Here is a 24,326-nt window from a genome sequence, read left to right on the forward strand (position 1 = left end):
TATAAAGAGACTTTATAAAGGCTCTTTTAAAGAGATACATATAATGTGTGTGTGATATATATGTAAATGGACTTTATAGAAGTATATATAATATCAGTTCTCCATGTAGAGGATGGTATGTCTGTCAAAGATTCAGAGCAGTGGAAAGATAATTATTCATTCAAGGAACAGTATTAACAGAAGTTTAGCTGGCAGATAGTTTATTTGGTGGAGATAAGTGAAAACACAGAATACATTTTGAAACTCTGATATTTAATGCTGAGAAATTTAGATTTCATCCAGCAATCCTTCCCAATGAATGCCTTAAAACATACATTATATGTAATGAATTAACTTCTCTCCTGTACTTCTAGAATGGTGCTAACTAGGTATTCTTTCAGATAATTCAGAAATAGTCACTTGAATCAATTTCTGATGGAAAGCTCGACACCTTAAGGCTGGATTTATCAGTATGAGGGACCACTATGGAACAGAGACTCCATCATGGTATCAATGGTCTGTGAAAGTTGAAGTAGAAAGGGATAAGAGCCTGAACATGAAGGAGCAGGTGTTATTCTAAAGGAGAAAATAATTCAGAGATATTTTATAAGGAACTGAGTGAAACTGATTCATAGATTTGATGTCATTTGAGGAAGAAAAAAATTTGGAGATGATTCTGATGTCTCATGTTTGAGAAGCTGAATGAATAATGATCCACTGGCCAAGTTAAGAACATTGGAGGAGGGCTTCCCTGGTGGCACAGTGGTTAAGAATCTGCCTGCCAATGCAGAGGACACAGGTTCGAGCCCTGGTCCAGGAAGATCCCACATGCCACGGAGCAACTAAGCCCGTGAGCTAAAACTACTGAGCCTGCCCTCTAGAGCCCACGAGCCACAACTACTGACCCCGTGTGCCACAACTACTGAAGCCCACGTGGCTAGAGCCCATGCTCCACAAGGGAAGCCACTGCAATGAGAAGCCTGCGCACTGCAATAAAGAGTAGCCCCTGCTTGCTGCAAACAGAGAAAAGGCCATGCACAGCAATGAAGACCCAGTGCAGCCAAAAATAAAATAAATAAAATATTTTTTTTTAAAAAAAAGAACATTGGAGGAGAAACAGTTGATCTGTGGGAAGCTAATGATTTGTATTTGTGTCATGTTCAATTTTAGGTATGTAGAGGAAAAGGTTGGGAAGTTTTCAGCATACAGATGGTAGTTAAACCCATGAGAAGATTATCCCAAGAATGAGTAGAAGAAAGCCAAGTAGACTTTCTGTCCCATGGAGATGATAGGCAAATCTGTCTTCTTCCAGGACTCTTGGTGGGGGAAAAAATATGCCTACATGAAACTGAAACCAATCCAGCACGCTCTGTGACTTTGAAGTCTGAATACATACCTCCATTTTAGTTCAGGAATCTCAAAACATAGAAATTGACCTGGAGTGGTGATACAGATGTCAGGATCGGATGCAAAGCACACTAAAAGATTTTCATCAACGGCACCTTCTATTCCTACAGAAAAAGCCTATCTTCACATGAGCAGATTCATAAATTATATACTGCTCTAGGAACTAATCCACCAGGAATAAACTGCATATAATAGAACAGTCAGCAATCAATTATATAAGAAATACCTAAATAAATATTAAAGAGACTAAAGAAGAAACAAGGAAGATCACAAGAGGAGAATGAAAAGAGTTTGAAAACAAGCCAGAAGAACCTTCAGAAATAAGGAACAGTCACTGATTAAAAAAACAACAACAGGGCTTCCCTGGTGGTGCAGTGGTTGAGAGTCCGCCTGCCGATGCAGGGGACACAGGTTCATGCCCCGGTCTGGGAAGATCCCACATACCGCAGAGCAGCTGGGCCCATAAGCCATGGCCGCTGAGCCTACGCGTCCGGAGCCTGTGCTCTGCAACAGGAGAGGCCACAACAGTGAGAGGCCCGCATACCGCAAACAAACAAACAAACAAAAACATTAAAAAGGTTGAGCTGAAAATTAGATGCAAGTAAAGAGAGAATTAGTGAACTGGATGATCCATATGAAGAAAATAAAGAGGAGGTGGGAAAAAGACATCAATTTGAAGAGACAAAAATAAAATTGAGGGACATAGAAGCTAGAAAAAATTGCTTGTGCATATGCTACAGAGGAGATACAAAGAAAGACAAGACAGAGAATGTGCTTAAATAATATTTAAAGAGATAAATTGCTAAGATTCTTTCAGACCTTACGCTATGGATACTCCAATTCAGAGATTGCCAGGAGTTCTGGGTAAGAAAAAGAAAGGACACTCAGGTACAGCTTAAATAAACAGCAAACTTCAAACTAAAAATGGAAATCTAAAATCAGCAAGTGACAAGGGGGAAAGTTATCTCTACTTTAACATGTAATACCTACAATTAAGATTTTGAGCGTTTTACTCTTCCTTTACTAGCCGTTTGTATTTGCTCTTTTTGCATTGTGTATTAATATCCATTTATCTATTGGGTCATTTACATTTTATTGTCAATTTACAAAAATAATTTGTGCATTGGAGACATTGATCCTGCATCTCTTCTCTGATTTGCAAATTTTTCCACAAATCTACCCTTTGTTTTCATATTTTATTTTTATATATTTGCCGTACAGAAATTTTATTTTTTATTTTTTAATTAATATTTATTGGAGTATGGTTGTTTTACAATGTTGTGTTAGTTTCTGCTGTACAGAAAAGTGAATCAACTATACATATACATATATCCCCTCTCATTTGGATTTCCTTCCCATTTAGGTCACCACAGAGCACTGAGTAGAGTTCCCTGTGCTATAAGTAGGTTCTCATTAGTTATCTATTTTATACATAGTAGTGTATATGTCAATCCCAATCTCCCAATCATCCCACTCCCCCTTACCCCCCTTGGTGTCCATACATTTGTTCTCTACATCTGTGTCTCTATGTCTGCTTTGCAGATATGTTCATCTGTATCATTTTTCTAGATTCCATATACAAGCAATATTATACGATATTCGTTTTTCTCTTTCTGACTTACTTCACTCTGTATGACAATCTCTATGTCCATCCACACCTTTGCAAATGGCACAGTTTTGTCCCTTTTTATGGCTGAGTAATATTCCACTGTATATATGTACCACATCTCCTTTATCCATTCCTTTGTTGATGGACATTTTGGTGGCTTCCATGTCCTGGCTATTGTAAATATTGCTGCAATGAATACTGGGGTGCATGTATCCTTTTGCATTATGGTTTTCTCTGGCTATATGCCCAGGAGTGGGATTGCTGGGTCATATGATCGTTCTATTTTTAGTTTTTTAAGGAACCTCCATACTGTTCTCCATAGTGACTGTATCAATTTACTTAATGTGGTTAAGTATGGCTATTTTCATAGCTTCTGGTTCTCTTGTATTAATTATAAAGGTACCTCTCAAACCTTATGTTTTATCTAACTTTTTAAATATTTTATATTTAAATCTTTAACTCACCAGCAATTTTATTAGAGATTCTATGCTCTGTTGCAGTGATCTATCTCTTTTCACAGCAATGCCTTATGATGCTTATGATGCCTTAATGATATGTCCTCTGTCTAGTCATAGCAAAATGATCGCTCATTATTCTCCTTCTCATATTTTCTTGAATTATCTGATATTTCCTTTTATATGAACAGTAAGACCTTTTCATTCAATTTTTCAGAGGTTAGAATCTAATCAGTATTGTGTAAAATCTGTTTATCATTTTTTAAAATTAGCATGTATGAGACGCTAAACCTGTCCCATCCCAGTAGTGTTATGTCTTTTAATTCATATATTATTTTGTATTCTTCATAAGGCCATATAGTTTTCTTCATACAGAACCTCTGCCTTTTCTGTTAAGTTATTCCTAAGTAATGTATAGCCATTCTCATTATTAAGAAGAAATATTTACATTTTGAGGTGCTTATTCTAAATGATGAGAAAAGATATTTTTCTTTACCTTTATTCAGTCATATGACTGTATTCTAATATTAAATTTAGGTGTTTTTGCTTTATTTACTTAGTTTTTCTGGGTATAAAATCACAGTGCAAATGAGATGGTAGCTGCTCTAATGTTTATGTGCCAGTTTGTTCATTTTTTTCCAGCCTACCTACACATCCGTAATAATAATGATGATGATAATAGTGGGAATACCTACCAATTTGATTATTTCAATTGAAATAGTAACAAATATTTAATAATTTAGAAAGATATTACTATTGTTTTCATACCATTTTTTTCTATTCCTATCTACCTAAAGCAGGAATGAAAAAAAAATTTTTGTGTAGAGGGCCAGATAGAAAACATTTAAGGTTATATGGGTCATGTATTCATTGTCACAACTACTCAATTCTACTGTTGTAGCATAAAAGTAGTCATAGGCAATATATAAATGAATGGTCATGTTTGTGTACCATTAAACTTTATTTACAAAAACAGAAGGCAGGCAGATGTGGCCCACTGACCATTGTTTGCTACCTCCAGACTAAGATTTTCATTAGGAATTTTAAAAGTTAAGTATCAACTTTTTAAAAGGAAGAATGTTATAACGATCAAGAGCGCAGACCCTGGAGCCAGAATGCCTTGGTTTGAAACCCATGACTACAATTTCTTATCTGTGTAACATTAGACAAATTACTTAACCTTTCTTTGCTTCTGTTTTTATATATGGAAAATGTATATAATAATAGTATGTAACATGCAAGGTTATTATGTACATTAAGTTACCTAACAATTGTAAAGCCTTTGTATGTCATCCATATACTAAATGTTATATAAATGCTTAATTATTAAATAATATCTTTTCAGCAACCACTGATACGATCATTTGTTTTTAATTGTATCAATTTTCTAGCATTTCACACTTATGATAGTATATTCTTTTGATACTTACCTAGCTTTATGAGCTAGTTTTCTATTGGGATTTTTGCATTTATATTATGTGAGTCTATAGTTTTCTTTTTAGAATATCTTAATAGTTATTGGTACTAAATTTATGGATTTGTGAATTCAATTCAAATGTAATATACATAACGCTTTTATTTTATTATTATTTTTTTTTGTGGTACGCGGGCCTCTCACTGTTGTGGCCTCTCCCATTGCAGAGCACAGGTTCTGGATGCGCAGGCTCAGTGGCCATGGCTCACGGGCCCAGCTGCTCCGCGGCATGCGGGATCCTCCCGGACCGGGGCACAAACCCGTGTCCCCTGCATCGGCAGGCAGACTCTCAACCACTGCGCCACCAGGGAAGCCCCATAATGTTATTTTTAACCCACAGTTCTGACACCAAATGTATGAATATTTTTCTCACACCAAACAATTCTCCAACTCTCTAGGCACCAACTGGTTGTCCTACAATTTGACACTAATTGGGGTTGATGCATACCCCACAGGTTAAGGACTCAGTCACACTAGACTGCCCCTACTTCAGATACTAATCACAAGTCCCAGAACTCCTGCACTTCTGACCAACCTTCTATAAAGCAGCGGTTCTCACAATTCCATTCTCAGAGGCAAAAATTTGCTGGAATCGATCACAGAACTCAGAAACACATTTTACTCATGATAATGGGTTTTATAAAGGATATTATCAGGATACAGATGAACAGCAAGATGAAGTACAAGCATACCTCTTTTATTTGCATTTCACTTTATTGCACTTTGCAGATATTGCACTTTTTACAAATAGAAGGTTCATGGCAACCTTGAGTGAAGCAAGTCTACCAGCACCATTTTTCCAACAGCATTTGCTCACTTCATGTCTCTGTGTCACAAACTGGTAATTCTTACAATATTCCAAACCCTCCACCAGCAAAAAGATTATGACTTACTGATGGCTGGAATGTGGTTAGCATTTTTTAGCAATAAAGTATATTTAATTAATGTATGTACATTTTTTTAAGACATAATGCTATTGCACACTTAATAGGCTACAGTATAATTTACAAATAGCTTTTATATGTACTGGAAAACCAGAATTTCATGTACTCACTTTATTGTGATATGCACTTTATTGCAGTGGTCTTGAACCAAACCTGCAATATATCCAAGGTATGCATGTATATAGGGTGAGGTCTGAAAAGGTACTGAACAGAACAACATCTGTCTTCATGGTGCTGGGATGCACCAGCCTCTAAGAATATGGATGCATTCACCACCCTGGAAGATCTCCGAACCCCATCATTTAGTTTGGTTGACTAAATCATTGGCCATTGGTTATTAGGTCAATCTGTAGCCTCTCCCCGACTTCTCCCCCACAAGCCCCACTCCCCTTCCACTTGCCAAGTCTCTAATCCTTGGCTTGGGCTTTCTGGTGACCAGCCCCAATCCTGAAGCTCTCAGTGGCCCACAGCCAGTCATCTCATAAGCCCACTAAAGATTTATCACTCAGAAGTTTCCAAAGCTTTTAGCATATGTGTGCCAGGAACCTGGGACAAAGATCACATGTTATAATTTTAAAACTCTCCTACAATTCCTATCACTCAGAAAGTTATAAGAGTTTTAGAGCTCTATGCCAGGAATCAGACAGAAAAACTAAATATATATTCCTTCTTGCATCACAAATACCAATTAATTTTTTCAAAGTTGAAATAACTTTATTATAGGGATTTTCTCTTTTTAAAAGGCTATCTGAAATTTAGGTAAGTATCACCTAGTTCTGATTACTTTTCAGTTGTAACTCATTGTTCATATTTGAAGCTTTCCATAAAGAATTATAATTTTTACTTTTTGAATGACTTTTGATGAAGTTTAAAATTTCTTGCTATAGGAATCAAAATGGGGAAATGTTACTATCTGCTATGTCCAGTGGTAGGATTATGGTTGTTGGTAAATTATCTTCTATATTTTTTATTTTAAAAAATATTTTTAAATTAAAAATAAATTTTAAAAATAAGATTTCTTTACTAGCTACAAATGCTTAAATGGCAGCTATTAGAAGATGCAACACTGAACTGTACAAGAGATTTGTGTCCGTTTTTGCCACAATAACGATGCATAAGAACCCCTAAAGCTCCGTAGCTTAAAACAGGCAGGGAGACGAGGGGAAGATGGCGGAAGAGTAAGACGTGGAGATCACCTTCCTCCCTACAGATACACCAGAAATACATCTACACGTGGAACAACTCCTACAGAACACCTACTAAACGCTGGCAGAAGACCTCAGACCTCCCAAAAGGCAAGAAACTCCCCACGTACCTGGGTAGGGCAAAAGAAAAAAGAATAAACAGAGACAAAAGAATAGGGATGGGACCTGCACCAGTGGGAGGGAGCTGTGAAAGAGGAAAGGTTTCCACACACTAGGAAGCCCCTTCACGAGCGGAGACTGCGGGTGGTTGGAGGGGGAAAGCTTCGGAGCCGCGGAGGAGAGCACAGCAACAGGAGTGCAGAGGGCAAAGCGGAGAGATTCCCGCACAGAGGATCGGTACCAACCAGCACTGACCAGCCCGAGAGGCTTGTCTGCTCACCCGCTGGGGCAGCCGGGGCTGGGAGCTGAGGCTCAGGCTTCGGTCGGATGCAGGGAGAGGACTGGGTTTGGTGGCATGAACACAGCCTGCAGGAGGTTAGTGCACCACGGCTAGCCGGGAGGGAGTCCGAGGAAAATTCTGGACCTGCCAAAGAGGCAAGAGACTTTTTCTTGCCTTTTTGTTTCCTGGTGCGGGAGGAGAGGGAATTAAGAGTGCTGCTTAAAGGAGCTCCAGAGACGGGCGCGAGCCGCGGCTAAAAGCACGGACCCCAGACACGGGCATGAGACGCTAAGGCTACTGTTGCCGCCACCAAGAAGCCTGTGTGCGAGCACAGGTCACTATCCACACCCCCCTTCCGGGGAGCCTGTGCAGCCCACCACTGCCAGGGTCCCGGGATCCAGGGACAACTTCCCCGGGAGAACGCACGGCGCGCCTCAGTCTGGTGTAACGTCACATGCCTCTGCCGCCGCAGGCTCGCACCACACTCCGTGCCCCTCCCTACCCCCGGCCTGAGTGAGCCAGAGGCCCCAAATCACCTGATCCTTTATCCCCGTCCTGTCTGAGTGAAGAACAGACACCCACTTTCGACCTACACGCAAAGGCAGGGCCAAATCCAAAGCTGAGCTCCTGGGAGCTGTGAGAACAAAGAAGAGAAAGGGAAATCTCTCCCAGCAGCCTCAGAAGCAGTGGATTAAAGGTCCACAATCAACTAGATGTATCCCGCATCTGTGGAATACATGAACAGACAACGAATCATCCCAAATTGAGGAGGTGGACATTGAGAGCAAGACTTATGATTTTTTCCCCTTTTCCTTTTTGTGAGTGTGTATGTGTATGCTTCTGTGTGAGATTTTGTCTGTATAGCTTTGCTTCCACCATTTGTCCTAGGGTTCTATCTGTCCTTTTTTTTTAAATCTTTTTTTCTTAATAGTTATTTTTTATTTTAATACTTTATTATATTTCATCTTACTTTATTTTACTTTATCTTCTTTCTTTCATTTTTTCCTTCCTTCCCTCCTTGCTTTGTACCTCCCTCCCTCCTTTCTTTCTTTCTTTCTACCTTTCTATCTATCTTTCTTTCTTTCTACTTCTACTAATACTTTCTTTCTACTTTTTCTCCCTTTTATTCTGAGCCGTGTGGATGAAAGGCTCTTGGTGCTGCAGCCAGGAGTCAGTGCTGTGCCTCTGAGGTAGGAGAGCCAACTTCAGGACACTGGTCCACAAAAGACCTCCCAGCTCCACATAATATCAAATGGCGAAAATCCCCCAGAGATCTCCATCTCAACACAAGCACCCAGCTTCATTCAACGACCAGCAAGCTACAGTGCTGGACATCCTATGCCAAACAACTAGCAAAACAGGAACACAAACCCACCCATTAGCAGAGAGGCTGCATAATATCATAATAAGTCCACAGACACCCCAAAACACACCAACAGACGTGGACCTGCCCAACAGAAAGACAAGATCCACCAGAACACAGACACTAGTCCCCTCCACCAGGAAGCCTACACAACCCACTGAACCAAACTTAGCCACTGGGGACAGACACCAAAAACAACGGGAATTATGAACCTGCAGCCTGCAAAAAGGAGACCCCAAACACAGTAAGATAAGCAAAATGAGAAGACAGAAAAACACACTGCAGATGAAGGAGCAAGATAAAAACCCACCAGACCTAACAAATGAAGAGGAAATAAGCAGTCTACCTGAAAAAGAATTCATAATAATGATAGTAAAGATGATCCAAAATCTTGGAAATAGAACAGACAAAATGCAAGAAACATATAACAAGGACCTAGAAGAACTAAAGATGAAACAAAAAATGATGAACAACACAATAAATGAAATTAAAAATACTCTAGAAGGGATCAAAAGCAGAATAACTGAGGCAGAAGAACGGATAAGTGACCAGGAAGATAAAATAGTGGAAATAACTACTGCAGAGCAGAATAAAAAAAAAAAAATGAAAAGAACTGAGGAGAGTTTCAGAGACCTCTGGGACAACATTAAACGCAAGAACATTCAAATTATAGGGGTTCCAGAAGAAGAAGAGAAAAAGAAAGGGACTGAGAAAATATTTGAAGAGATTATAGTTGAAAATTTCCCTAATATGGGAAAGGAAATAGTTAATCAAGCCCAGGAAGCAGAGAGAGTCCCATACAGGATAAATCCAAGGAGAAATATGCCAAGACACATATTAATCAAACTGTAAAAAATTAAATACAAAGAAAACATATTAAAAGCAGCAAGGGAAAAACAACAAATAACACACAAGGGAATCCCCATAAGGTTAACAGCTGATCTTTCAGCAGAAACTCTGCAAGCCAGAAGGGACTGGCAGGACATATTTAAAGTGATGAAGGAGAAAAACCTGCAACCAACATTACTCTACCCAGCAAGGATCTCATTCAGATTTGATGGAGAAATTAAAACCTTTACAGACAAGCAAAAGCTGAGAGAGTTCAGCACCACCAAATCAGCTTTACAACAAGTGCTAAAGAAACTTCTCTAGGCAAGAAACACAAGAGAAGGAAAAGACCTACAATAACGAACCCAAAACAATTAAGAAAATGGGAATAGGAACATACAAATTAATAATTACCTTAAATGTAAATGGACTAAATGCTCCCACCAAAAGACACAGATTGGCTGAATGGATACAAAAACAAGACCCATATATATGCTGTCTACAAGAGACCCACTTCAGACCTAGAGACACATACAGACTGAAAGTAAGTAAGACACATACAGATGGAAAAAGATATTCCATGCAAATGGAAACCAAAAGAAAGCTGGAGTAGCAATTCTCATATCAGACAAAATAGACTTTAAAATAAAGAATATTAGAAGAGACAAAGAAGGACACTACATAATGATCAAGGGATCGATCCAAGAAGAAGATATAACAATTGTAAATATTTATGCACCCAACATAGGAGCACCTCAATACATAAGGCAAATACTAACAGCCATAAAAGGGGAAATCAATAGTAACAGATTCATAGTAGGGGACTTTAACACCCCACTTTCACCAATGGACAGATCATCCAAAATGAAAATAAATAAGGAGACACAAGCTTTAAATGATACATTAAACAAGATGGACTTAATTGATATTTATAGGACATTCCATCCAAAATCAACAGAATACACATTTTTCTCAAATGCTCATGGAACATTCTCCAGGATAGATGATATCTTGGGTCACAAATCAAGTCTTGGTAAATTTAAGAAAATTGAAATTGTATCAGGTATCTTTTCCAACCACAAGGTATGAGACTAGATATCAATTATAAGAAAAGATCTGTAAAAAATACAAACACATGGAGGCTAAACAATACACTACTTAATAACGAAGTGATCACTGAAGAAATCAAGGAGGAAATCAAAAAAATACATAGAAACAAATGACAATGGAGACTCGACGACCCAAAACCTATGGGATGCAGCAAAAGCAGTTCTAAGAGGGAAGTGTACAGCAATACCATCCTACCTTAAGAAACAGGAAACATCTCGAAAAAACAACTTAACCTTGCACCTAAAGCAATTAGAGAAAGAAGAACAAAAAACCCCCAAAGTTAGCAGAAGGAAAGAAATCATAAAGATCAAATCAGAAGTAAATGAAAAAGAAATGAAGGAAATGATAGCAAAGATCAATAAAACTAAAGCTGGTTCTTTGAGAAGATAAACAAAATTGATAAACCATTAGCCGGACTCATCAAGAAAAAAAGGCAGAAGACTCAAATCAATAGAATTAGAAGTGAAAAAGGAGAAGTAACAAATGACACTGCAGAAACACAAAAGATCATGAGAGATTACTACAAGCAACTCTATGCCAATAAAGTGGACAACCTGGAAGAAATGGACAAATTCTTAGAAATGCACACACTGCCAAGACTGACTCAGGAAGAAATAGAAAATATGAACAGACCAATCACAAGCACTGAAATTGAAACTGTGATTAAAAATCATCCAACAAACAAAAGCCCAGGACCAGCTGGCTTCACAGGCAAATTCTATCAAACATTTAGAGAAGAGCTAACACCTATCCTTCTCAAACTCTTCCAAAATATAGCAGAGGGAGGAACACTCCCAAACTCATTCTACGAGGCCACCATCACCTTGATACCAAAACCAGACAAGAATGTCACAAAGAAAGAAAACTACAGGCCAATATCACTGATGAACATAGATGCAAAAATCTTCAACAAAATACTAGCAAAGAGAATCCAACAGCACATCAAAAGGATCATACACCACGATCAAGTGGGGTTTATTCCAGGAATGCAAGGATTCTTCAATATATGCAAATCAATCAATGTGATACACCATATTAACAAATTAAAGGAGAAAAACCATATGATTATCTTAATAGATGCAGAGAAAGCTTTTGACAAAATTCAACACCCATTTATGATAAAAACCCTCCAGAAAGTAGGCATAGAGGGAACTTTCCTCAACATAATAAAGTCCATATATGACAAACCCACAGCCAACATCATCCTCAATGGTTGAAAAACTGAAAGCATTTCCACTAAGTTCAGGAACAACACAAAGTTGCCCACTCTCACCACTCTTATTTAACAAAGTTTTGGAAGTTTTAGCTACAGCAATCAGGGAAGAAAAGGAAATAAAAGGAATCCAAATCAGAAAAGAAGAAGTAAAGCTGTCACTGTTTGCAGATGACATGATACTATACATAGAGAATCCTAAAGATGCTACCAGAAAACTGCTAGAGCTAATCAATTAATGTGGTAAAGTAGCAGGATACAAAATTAATGCACAGAAATCTCTAACATTCCTAGACACTAACGAGGAAAAATCTCAAAGTGAATTCAAGAAAACACTCCCATTTACCACTGCAACAAAAAGAATAAAACATCTAGGAATATACCTACCTAAGGAGACAAAAGACCTGTATACAGAAAATTATAAGACACTGATGAAAGAAGTTAAAGATGATACAAATAGATGGAGAGATATACCATGTTCTTGGATTGGAAGAATCAACATTGTGAAAATGACTCTACTGCCCAAAGCAATCTACAGATTCAATGCAATCCCCATCAAACTACCACTGGCATTTTTCACAGAACTAGAACAAAAAATTTCACAATTTGTATGGAAACACAAAAGACCCCGAATAGCCAAAGCAATCTTGAGTACGAAAAACAGAGCTGGAGGAATCAGGCTTCCTGACTTCAGACTATACTACAAAGCTACAGTAATCAAGACAGTATGGTACTGGCTCAAAAACAGATAGATCAATGGAACAGGATAGAAAGCCCAGAGATAAACCCACGCACATATGGTCACCTTATCTTTGATAAAGGAGGCAGGAATGTACAGTGGAGAAAGGACAGCCTCTTCAATAAGTGGTGCTGGGAAAACTGGACAGGTACATGTAAAAGTATGAGATCAGATCACTCCCTAACACCATACACAGAAATAAGCTCAAAATGGATTAAAGACCTAAATGTAAGGCCAGAAACTATCAAACTCTTAGAGGAAAACATAGGCAGAACACTCTATGACATAAATCACAGCAAGATCCTTTTTGACTCACCTCCTAGAGAAATATAAATAAAAATAAACAAATAGGACCTAATGAAACTTCAAAGCTTTTGCACAGCAAAGGAAACCATAAACAAGGACAAAAGACAACCCTCAGAATGGGAGAAAATATTTGCAAATGAAGCAACTGACAAAGGATTAATCTCCAAAATTTATAAGCAGCTCATGCAGCTCAATAACAAAAAAACAAACAACCCAATCCAGAAGTGGGCAGAAGACCTAAATAGACATTTCTCCAAAGAAGATATACAGTCTGCCAACAAACACATGAAAGAATGCTCAACATCATTAATCATTAGAGAAATGCAAATCAAAACTACAATGAGATATCATCTCACACCAGTCAGAATGGCCATCATCAAAAAATCTACAAACAGTAAATGCTGGAGAGGGTGTGGAGAAAAGGGAACATCCTTGCACTGCTGGTGGGAATGTGAATTGGTACAGCCACTGTGGAGAACAGTATGGAGGTTCTTTAAAAAACTAAAAATAGAACTACCATACGACCCAGCAATCCCACTACTGGGCATATACCCTGCGAAAACCATAATTCAAAAAGAGTCATGTTCCAAAATGTGCATTGCAGCTCCATTTACAATAGCACGGAGATGGAAACAACCTAAGTGTCCATCATCGGATGAATGGATAAAGAAGATGTGGCACATATATACAATGGAATATTACTCATCAATAAAAAGAAACGAAATTGAGCTATTTGTAATGAGGTGGATAGACCTAGAGTCTGTCATACAGAGTGAAGTAAGTCAGAAAGAGAAAGACAAATATCGTTTGCTAATACATATATATGGAATATAAGAAAAAATATGTCATGAAGAACCTAGGGGTAAGACAGGAATGAAGACACAGACTTACTAGAGAATGGACTTGAGGATATGGGGAAGGGGAAGGGGAAGCTGTGACAAAGCAAGAGAGAGGCATGGACATATATACACTACCAAATGTAAGGTAGATAGCTAGTGGGAAGCAGCCGCATAGCACAGGGAGATCAGCTCGGTGCTTTGTGACCGCTTGGAGGGGTGGGATAGGGAGGGTGGGAGGGAGGGAGTCGCAAGAGGGAAGAGATATGGGAACATATGTATAACTGATTCACTTTGTTATAAAGCAGAAACTAACACACCATTGTAAAGCAATTAGACTCTAATAAAGATGTAAAAAAAGAATAGAACTGAAAAGTGTAACACCTGAAATGGAAAAATCACTGGAGAGGCTTAACAGCAGATTGAAATAAAGGTCAAAGCCTGTAGAGAGATTCAAAGAAAATATCCAGTTCTAGGAAAAGAATAAAAGAAAGAAAATACAAATAAATCCTCAGTGATCTGTGGGACACTATCTAGAGTTCTGGCATATATTCAGTTGGATTCCTGGAAATAAGGGAAAGAATGGAACAGAGAATATTTTAAAAGAAAACTGGCTGAAATGTAACCACATTTTGGGGAAAAAATCAGCTGACATATCCACAAAGCTCAGAGAACTCCCAGCAGGAAAGACACAAAGAAAACCACATATTTTAGACTAACTATTTTAACATATTTTAGACTAACTGCAGGAAAGCCAAAGATATAAAACAATGACAGCCTACTCGACAGATAAAAATGGAAATCAAAGTGATACTATCTTTAAAATGTGCGGAAATAAAATAAAACACTGTCAATCCACAATTCTATATTTAGTAAAGATGAATCTCAAAAATGAAAGCAAAATAAATATATTTTCAGATTAATAAAAGCCGAGAGAACTTACTGCAAGCAGATCTGCACTTTAAGATATCCAAAAGGAAATTCTTTAGCCCAAGGAGAGGTGACACTATATGAAACTCCAATGTCCAAGAAAGAATAAAATGCACATGGACTTATGTATATGTGGGTAAGTATAAGATCTATCTTCTTTTTTCCCTTCTCTTAATACCTATAAAAGAGAACTGACTCTATGCCAAAGTTATAACAATGTACGTGAAATTTATATCATATGTCCATGTAAAATATGTGACAACAATGACATAAAGGATTGAGAAACTGAAACATACTGTTGCAAATTTTTAAATTTTGTACGAAGTGACATAATATTAACTCTAAGTGGACTGTGACAACATAAGAGCAACTGGTTAAAAATAACAACACACAACACAAAAAGATGCAGCTAAAAACATCAAGACAAGTGGAAACAAATACTTAAAAAAGATGCAGTTGTTGTCACGTGACTTATTCAAGTTGGAACATCATTAGATCCTGACTTTGAGAAAGACTTGAGTTTAACTCGTCATAGCTTTGGTGCCTGTTTCTTTGTTTTATATTTTAACACACTTTCTACATTTGAAAAGTGTCCTGTTCAATAAGAAAATTTTAGAAAAAGAAAAAGGGAAATGTCCTGTGCAATTTCTAAGGAAAACTACAGTATGATTTTAAAAATTTATTCTCACACACATACTGACAAATAGCATGCAAACAAAGGAAGATGGAAAATTGCAGAACTCCCCTCCCATTTGCTTTCCTCTATCCAAACTTCTCCCATACTGGGGCACTGCGAAGTACTCTTCAGAGCTTAATCCATTTTTGTCCAGTTTTGATTGCTTAATCTAGAGGTCTGGGACCTCTAGAGTCTTATCCTTCCAGTGAGTAACCAAGCAGGACTCTGTGGGGCCTTTCTGGGACAGACCTCCCCCACCCAAAATTCTCCACCTGCCTCTTGTCTGTAGAAAAACTTTAGCCTCCTAGGTCTTCACTGAGTTCCAAAGAATACATTTAATCAGAGAAGTGAGAAAATGCAGAAAGAAATGAAAACAGTCAAGCAAGACAAAATAATCCTATAATTGTTTTAGCCATTAAACAAAGTCGAGGACCTTTAGTTCCTCCTCAAGGGCCATACATAATATTCTGAGCCATATCTTTGAGCTATTTTGCAGATACTGAAACCGCCACCAGGTGGAAGAAGTTAACGGTATGCTGCCCACAAACACTCAGGCCCCAGACTAATGGGAAGCAGAAGGTTGATGATGTTGACTCCTGATTACCTCACAACCAACCAATCAGAAGAATGTCCACCAGCTGATGGCTCAGGCCACAACCTGCCTCCTTCACCCTGGCTTTAAAAACCTTTGCCTGAAAGCCATCAGGGAGTTCAGGTCTTTTAAGCACTAGCTGCCTAGACTGCTTGCTTGGCGCCTGGCAATAAACACTGCACCTTCCTTCACCACGACCCCAGGTCAGTAGATTGGCTTTACTACACTCAGGGCACGCTGACCCAACAGCGACAAGTGAATTATGTTCCTCCCCACGGACCACAAACCTGAACTTCAGTAGTCTGAAAACAATACTTGTGCCTAACAACAGTAATTAACACATGGCTTTGTTCTCCCAATGCCAGAAAACACAGGCAACACAGCTCCCGCACCTCTCTTTCCTGGCACCCCTTCCTCCCTCCCTCCAACATCAAACTGGCCTCCTCCAATCCTGTGGAAAGGAAAACAAATGCCCGAGCCCCCGCGCTCCAGTGTTTCCAGCCAACATTGCATCGCCAAGGCCAATTCTCCAAGCCAAGCGTGTGAGGGACTGACAGGTGCAAATTAACAGGGCTCTTACGAAAAGTGTCGTCTTCTTTTCCTTTCTGGGCTCTTTAATCTCTGCCACGAAGCCCTGCCTCACAGGCTCTAGAAAGTGCCTTTAGGATTAGAGGCAACCGTCGACTTGCTCTTATCTTTTTCTTCACCTCACATGTGAGCGGTGACAACTAGTTTGCCCTCTTTTCCTGTCCGCTGTGTTTTTTACTTGAAAGCCGGCTTCAGCGGCGGCCCACGCCTCCAGGAGGCAGCTGAGCCGGGGCGGCGGAGCACCCAGCGCGGGGGCGGGACGGGGCGGGGAGACGGCGCCCGGGGAGGGTCCCCGCCCGCGTGGTCACGCCCCCGACCCCCGACCCCCGACCCCCGCCCCCTGCCCCCTGCCCCCTGCCCGGCGGGGGTCTATTTGGTTTTAATGAGAAAATCCTCCTCTTCCTTCTCCCTTTCCCGGCCCCGTCCCTTTCTCTTTCCTCCCTGGATAAACTCAGACCCCCAGTCCTGGCGTCGTGGGTGCCGTGCGGACAGCGGGCCGGGAGGTGAGTGGGGCCGGGCGGGCGGAGAGCCGAGTCGCGGGAGCCGCGAGGAAAGGCCCGAGGCCGGAGGCCGCCCCGCGCCACATCCTCAGGTGGTTCCCGAAGTTTCGGGACTGCCGGGAGGGAGCGGTCTCGGGCGCTGAGTAGGGGTCGGGGTACTTTGGATCTGAAGTCGGCGGCCGTGGTCCCCAGACGGAGTCTGTGTTGGGGAGACCGTTGTGCCTGCGCAGAAGCGCGCCCCGGAGAGCGGGCTGCGCTGCCTGGCCGAGCTGCGCCCCTTTCCCGCCTCTCCTGGCGCGCCTCCCGCCGCCCGGGGCCGCCCGCCACCCGCCTGTTTCTGTCCCGCAGGCCGGGTCCCGCCGGATGCGACTCAGCTGGGGTCTCCGGCGGGTGCTCCCTCCGCGTAGCTCTGGGGAACCGGGTCAGGTCGACTCGCAGGTAAAAGGGTTTGTAATCACTTCTTGACGGGCCTGACGGGCGGGGGTACAGGAAGAACCCATCTATCACTTTAGCATTCAGGCAAACTGGAGAGATGTAATTATATCGGGATGCACTTACATGTAAAATAAAACTTGTATTTCTAGACTTAGGTTTTCTCTTAATTTTATATTCTCCCCCTTTGTTTACCTTTACTGAGAACCTGCATTGAGTTTTAAATTTTATATCACATATTTAAAATTGGAGCCACCTAAACAGGTCTAGGTGAAGAAAATATGTGTGTACTAAGTTCATTTCTCACCTACTTAAAGCGTTATAAATTAGTATTTTAAGTTGCACGTCTCTCTGATAGGAATATACAGATAATCTTCTGTTGTTCTGACATGTTTAATGGTAAAACACTACTATCATCTCCGTCAAATTTGAAAAGGACAAGAATGTTCACCATCACACAATCAATGTGATAATACTGTGAATTGTACAGCCAAGCAAATTAGGTAGAACACGTTACTCTGAATGGAAAAAGAAGATGCAAAAACCACCTTTATGCATAATATGGTTGTATTCCTTGAATATCCAAATGAAACAACTGAAAAGCTATTTGAAAAACTAAGAAAATTTAGTAAACTGGATAACTACATTTAATCTTAATCTACAGAAAACGTTACATTTCCTGTATATAAACACCTAGAAAATTAAAATACCCTCTTTTCAGGTTATCAACAAGGAGCACAAAATGTACAGGACTTTTTTTTTTTTTTTTTTTTGCGGTACGCGGGCCTCTTATTGTTGTGGCCTCTCCCGTTGCGGAGCACAGGCTCCGGACGCGCAGGCGCAGTGGCCATGGCTCACGGGCCCAGCCACTCCGCGGCATGTGGGATCTTCCCGGACCGGGCCACGAACCCGTGTCCCCCGTATCGGCAGGCGGACTCTCAACCACTGCGCCACCAGGAAAGCCCTGTTTTATCTTTTAATCCTACATTTTAAGATCCTAGAATATTTTTAAAGGGATGATAAACCATTTTAGTGGCCACTTTTGAAAAATTATAAGACACGTTCAGACCCCTCTCCCATCTGGTTGTGTTTTCATAGAAGAAAAAGTCTTGAATTAAGCATGGATTGTGTTCTCTCTACCCTCCTGTAATCAACAACATGACTAAACATTCATGCTCAGTTAAGTCACTTTCAATTTTATTCATTTCAAAATCTATTCATTAACTTATTCACCAAATTCATTAACTTGTTCATTAATTTATACAACAGATATTTAAGGAAATATGGCATTTCAGTCAATGTTCTGTGTTCACAAATTAGGAACGATGTAAAATTGTATAAGGTATGATCGGTCTGTCCTCAAAGAGATTTCTTTCCTTTTGCTGCAAGGACTCAAGTGTAATAGATAATAGGCCTGTCAAATGTCCCTCTTGGAAGTAATTCGGAAGTAAAACTAAGATAAAAAGTTTATCTAATGGTATTCCCAACCTCTCTTTCCTCTCTTGTGCCCTAATCCTAGTCATGTTCCCTGCCCTCTCCAACCTTTTCCTAATTAAAGTGTGCGCTAAGGGAAGATGTTGGTGTTTAGTAACTCAAGTGAATGGCAATCATTGTTACTCTCTCAGAAGTACCTGTGAAATGATACAAAACTGGACATTCCTGTATAAGGTCCACTAGCTGATTCACTCTCCCAAAGCCGCTGAGAAAATTGGCTTCTCTATGGCTGGTCCATGTTAAACTGTCCTGAACTTCCTGACAAGTCTAGTCTGTGGAAGACATGTCAAAGGTGTCAGTGAGTATGGACTGAGGAGACTGAGCTAGGAGCAATCTATGTCAACACAGCTTCTCAATGCAGTTACTGTAGCAGGAAGGTGATTTTCTGATATTTTAGATAAATGTTTCAATCTTTTACGGTAGAACTGGAGGAAAGTGTTTTTCCTATCTGGACAGCTCTGCTAATAACCATCTGATCAGGTGCAGATAGGCTGATTTCACTTGAAAAAATATATAATTAATTCTACTCATATTAAAGATACTTTAAAAATCAATTAATATGCTGTAATACATCTATCTTCAATTTCTTTTCTAATGGTAACTTGTTTTAATTTTATTATTTCTCTCTCTCCTAATTGCTTTTTTCTATCCCAATAGTTGGACAGCATACACGTTCTTCAGCGTTTTGAACCTCTGGAAAGTATGTATAATCCAGTAATGTTCAGCAATATTTGAATCAGGTTTGAATCAGCAACATTTGAATCAGAATTATCTAATATCCACTTTCTTCTTTAATCAATTTTTAGTGGTTCAAAGATTGTCCTATAGAAACTAAGAGAATTATTTTGTGTAATTTTATTTATTTGTAAATCAGATAATCATCAGATCTTATATATTATTTGGTCCTACACTTAGTCCTTCTCTCCACCCCCATCATTCACCTTTTATAAATGAGGGGGAAAAAAGAGCAGAAAAACTAAATGACTTAGCAAGAGAAAAGCAGAATCTCGATTTACTGAATTCCAGTCCATGATCCTTGCTTTGGAAGTAGGAAAAATGAGGACAGTCAACATGAAGCTTGTCCTTTATCAGTAAAGCATTCCTGACCCTTAAAGTAACAACTCTACACATTAGTTGGGCTACAGCATAAAGCTTTTAACTCTTCTTGGCCCTTTTTCTATTTGCAAGTTGCAATGATATTGATCATCTTACCACAGTTCACAAACTGACTATTTCATGATGCAAAGTATAATCTCATTAAAATATTTTTATAAGTCAAGTTTTCTGAATACAGGTATTATATAAAACATGATCAGTCTTACTCAGTATGGTTTCCATCTTTGTTGTTATGTGAAAAAAAACATTTTTAAACCATTTTGCCCTGAGCTTAAAATAAATGTTTTAAATTCTAAAGGACTTATATACTTATAAGGGTTATAAAATATTTTGATGTTTGAATCAATTGTGTATGTTTCAAATAAAATTTTTAAAAAGCTGTTTTTCTTTATACCCTAAGAAATGCTGCACAAATACTTCTTGAGGACCATTTTCACTACTTCTAATTTAAGATGACTTTCTCATTTTGTTTTTTAATGATGGCAGGTTTTGAAACTAGTTATAGATACCATGCTAAAAACAACCTGGACAAGATAGCTTACATTGTAACTGAAGACAGAGGCAGCCAGCTTTATTCAGAATGATGCTGAGACACATTAGCGGCTGTCCACCTACTATTCCTTCATGAAACAGGATCTAACAACCCCACAGGAATTCCATCTGACACAGACAAAATTCCATTTCACCCCTACTACACAATTAAAGACATTCTAGGTGCCTTACTACTAATCGAGTTGAGGCTCTCAGGTCATTGACTGTATGGACCAGAAGTCATGACAATGCAAGAGACCTTTCAGATGCACCAACTTCTGTTGTCCCTGCCCCAGGCAAGAAGTCAGAGAATGGAAGTCTAATCCATTGTTTCTTCCTGATCCAACTCTTCATCCACGGCTATGCTCCTTCCAAAACTACAGAGGAGGGGATTTCCTACTGGCTCTGCCAGTCAGAATGGAAGATTGGTGGGGAGGGGGAAACCAAATTATTTCACCTAAGAAAAATCACAAAGGGCTTTTTCTTATGGGTTCATGCTCTTCAATGGTAATTGGTGGGTCAAGCACAGATTAGGGTTGTTTAGTCAATGACCACAATTCTATCAGTTGTGTCTACTGAATTAGAAATTTACCTATCACCTAGAACAGAAGTCACACACATTTATCTAAATGTCTCTTTGGATCCCTAGATAAGGTGTTGCTAAGCATACACTTATGCTTTTAGAATTAGAAGAGATTTTAGATAACTTTACACTACCCATCACAACCCAATGTCTTGCTACAGATAAAGAAACAGTGGTTCAGAAAGATTTAAGTGCCTGATGACGGTGTTACGTTCAGCTGGTGGCAGTGCTGGAACTAGAAAGCAGATGTTCTGGGTTACAGTTTGTTACTCTTCTACAACCTGTGCAGCTCTAGGAAAATTGTTTGCTGCAGGGAGAAGAAAAGCAGCTTTAAATAGAGACCAACCAGAATTTTGAATTCTATGTATGTTACCTACTTAAATGTGTACAGTCTACTTAACCTCTTTGGGGCTCAGTGTTCTTATACATAAAATACATATAATAATACCCCACAGAATTACTTTTAAAAGACATATTATGTTAAGTATGAGTGTTTACTAAATATTAATGTATTAATGTAAATAAACATTAATTTATACATTTACATTAATTAATATATTTACATTAATACATTAACATTTAGTAAATGCTGATACTTAATAATTATGGTTTTTTTTAAATTTATTTATTTAATTTATTTATTTTTGGCTCTGTTGGGTCTTCGTTGCTGTGCACAGGCTTTCTCTAGTTGCAGCGAGCGGGGGCTACTCTTCGTTGAGGTGTGCAGGCTTCTCATTGCAGTGACTTCTCTTGTTGCAGAGCACGGGCTCTAGGCACGTGGGCTTCAGTAATTGTGGCACACGGGCTCTAGAGCGCAGGCTCAGTAGTTGTGGCGCACGGGCTTAGTTGCTCCTCGGCATGTGGGATCTTCCTGGACCAGGGCTCGAACCCATGTCCCCTGCATTAGCAGGCGGATTCTTAACCACTGCGCCACCAGGGAAGCCCAATAATTAAGTGTTTGGATTGTCTATAGAATGGAGATAATAATAGTGCATATCACCTGGATTTTTTTGAAGATTAAATAGTAAATAAATGTAAACTGCTCAGAACAGCACCTGGCACATAGTACAGTGCTCAAAAAATGTCAGTTGTTATTTCCAGGTATTATACTTTATCATTACTGTTTTTGTAATAATAACCTTGTATTTAGCGTGAATCTTCACTTCTAATCCTTGATTCTTTTGGATATTCTAGGAATATCCAAAAGATATTTGCTTCATATTCATGGCTTGGTTTTCTTCTCATATCCTGTAAGTGCAGCCTCCTAAGATTAAAGTAAGCCATGATGTAGTAAAGCTAATCAAAATGACAAGCCTACTCAATTTATGGAACATTTATCCCATGATAGATTTTTTTCTGATTTCTCTAGTTTTACTTGTATTCGTGGTGTGTGTGTGTGTGTGTGTGTGTGTGTGTGTGTTTAGTTCTGTGAAGTTGTATCACTTGTGTAGATTCCTGTATCCACCACCACAATACAGATACCCAACAGTTCAGCACTACAAAAATTCCCTTTAATAACCACACCCACAATAGAATTAGAAAGGGAACTGGCTGTTTTATAGCAGGTGGTAATCAAGCTTCCTCTGTGTCCTAAAGGAAAACGTGGCCCCATCCTTCAAAGTTCCTCCCTGCAAAGACATTCTTGAAGAGTAGGAGTGAAGTGCCAGAGATCCATGGAGGACTATCTCTCCCAACAACAGTTTCCCTAGTTCTTGAGTGAGTTAAGAAACACATCTAGGTGGTGTGTATGTGTACATGTATAAATGTAGCATCTTCGCCTCTGTCACTGCTTCATTTACAGCTGGAGGTGCAGTGTCCTGGCATCACCACTGGCTTTGTCATGGAACACTGGAACCTGTGAAGGGTGGTGTACAGCATCCAAAAAGAGAAGAAAGAAAATGTGATGTGAGTGCATGGGCCGTGCTCCACCTACAGCTGTGGTTCGGATTCTGTTTTTGAGGTAACCTAATGTTAAAATAATGTATTTAGAATTTTCTCTACCTGGGGTAACCAACTTCAGAATGATATTGTTTCAGTCCACTATCTCATGTTAAGTGAATTGAGGTTTATAATATCACTGATAAAATGAATATAGTAGTATGGTGAAAGAGTTAACCAGCTGACATCAAAATATTTTCAAAGATTGCTAATGGATTGCATGGTATTTTTCCAAAATGTGAGCTCTTTTTTTGATGATTTCAGCAGTTGATAAAGGTAAAAAGAGTAATAACTCATTAAAAACCTTATGAGAGAAATAACCTGACCTAATCTATTTTTTTAGTACAGGTAAAACTCATAATAGGTCATATTATAGCATTTTTTCAGTAAAAAAAACCCAACATTGCCTTTATTTCAGTGGCTACAAATAATTCCTTATTGTCTAACAAATTTGACAAAAGAAATTCACAGAAATATTTCCTGGATTTTTTTAAAGATTCCTTTCTGAATGCCTTACAATCCAGCTAAGTTCATCATGTACATCCAGTAAACTTTTCGAGTTCCCATTTTATTTCACCGTATCATCAGGCATTGCTTATGTGATAAAAAGGCCATTGTAGCAAAAAGAAAATGTGGATAAACTGAAGTGTGGGGAGAAAAGAGTGTATTATTCCCATGACCAAGTGAAATTAGCACATTTACCCTATAGCAAGTGCCAGGGTCCCCCTTTTAGAAGCAGAGTCTTTTTGGTGTCCTAGGATACCTTAAAGAAGACAGTGAATTTAGCCTACAGAAGCTTATGTGATTATATGGATTGTGTGAAGTGCACAGCACCATACATACCTCCTTGCTTTTTCATGTGGCTTCCTGAACTGGAGGAGTTTTCCTCCCAATCCCCAGTCCTCATCCTTTGCTATGTTGAAAAGAATTTAGGAATTAGTTCACATCATACCTCTTGACACAAGTTCCCCCTAATGCTTCATTTAAGGATGAAGAAAGAGCATTGCCTGGTAATTTTAAGATGTAGTCCAGCTTAGCTCTTAACTAGTTGCATAGTACCTAACCTTTCCTAACTCTTAACCCTTTCTTCATTTGAAAT

General features: G+C 39.2%; 1 protein-coding gene across 1 annotated transcript in view; it reads left to right on the forward strand.

Annotated features, from left to right (window-relative positions):
• Positions 1-24,326, forward strand: part of LOC137225599 (phospholipid scramblase 2-like) — a 121,555-nt gene that overhangs the window by 28,447 nt on the left and 68,782 nt on the right. The gene's annotated exons all lie outside the window — the stretch shown is intronic.

This window comes from Pseudorca crassidens, chromosome 5 (assembly GCF_039906515.1).
Source record: "Pseudorca crassidens isolate mPseCra1 chromosome 5, mPseCra1.hap1, whole genome shotgun sequence".
In the NCBI taxonomy this organism is placed as follows: Eukaryota; Metazoa; Chordata; class Mammalia; order Artiodactyla; family Delphinidae; genus Pseudorca; species Pseudorca crassidens.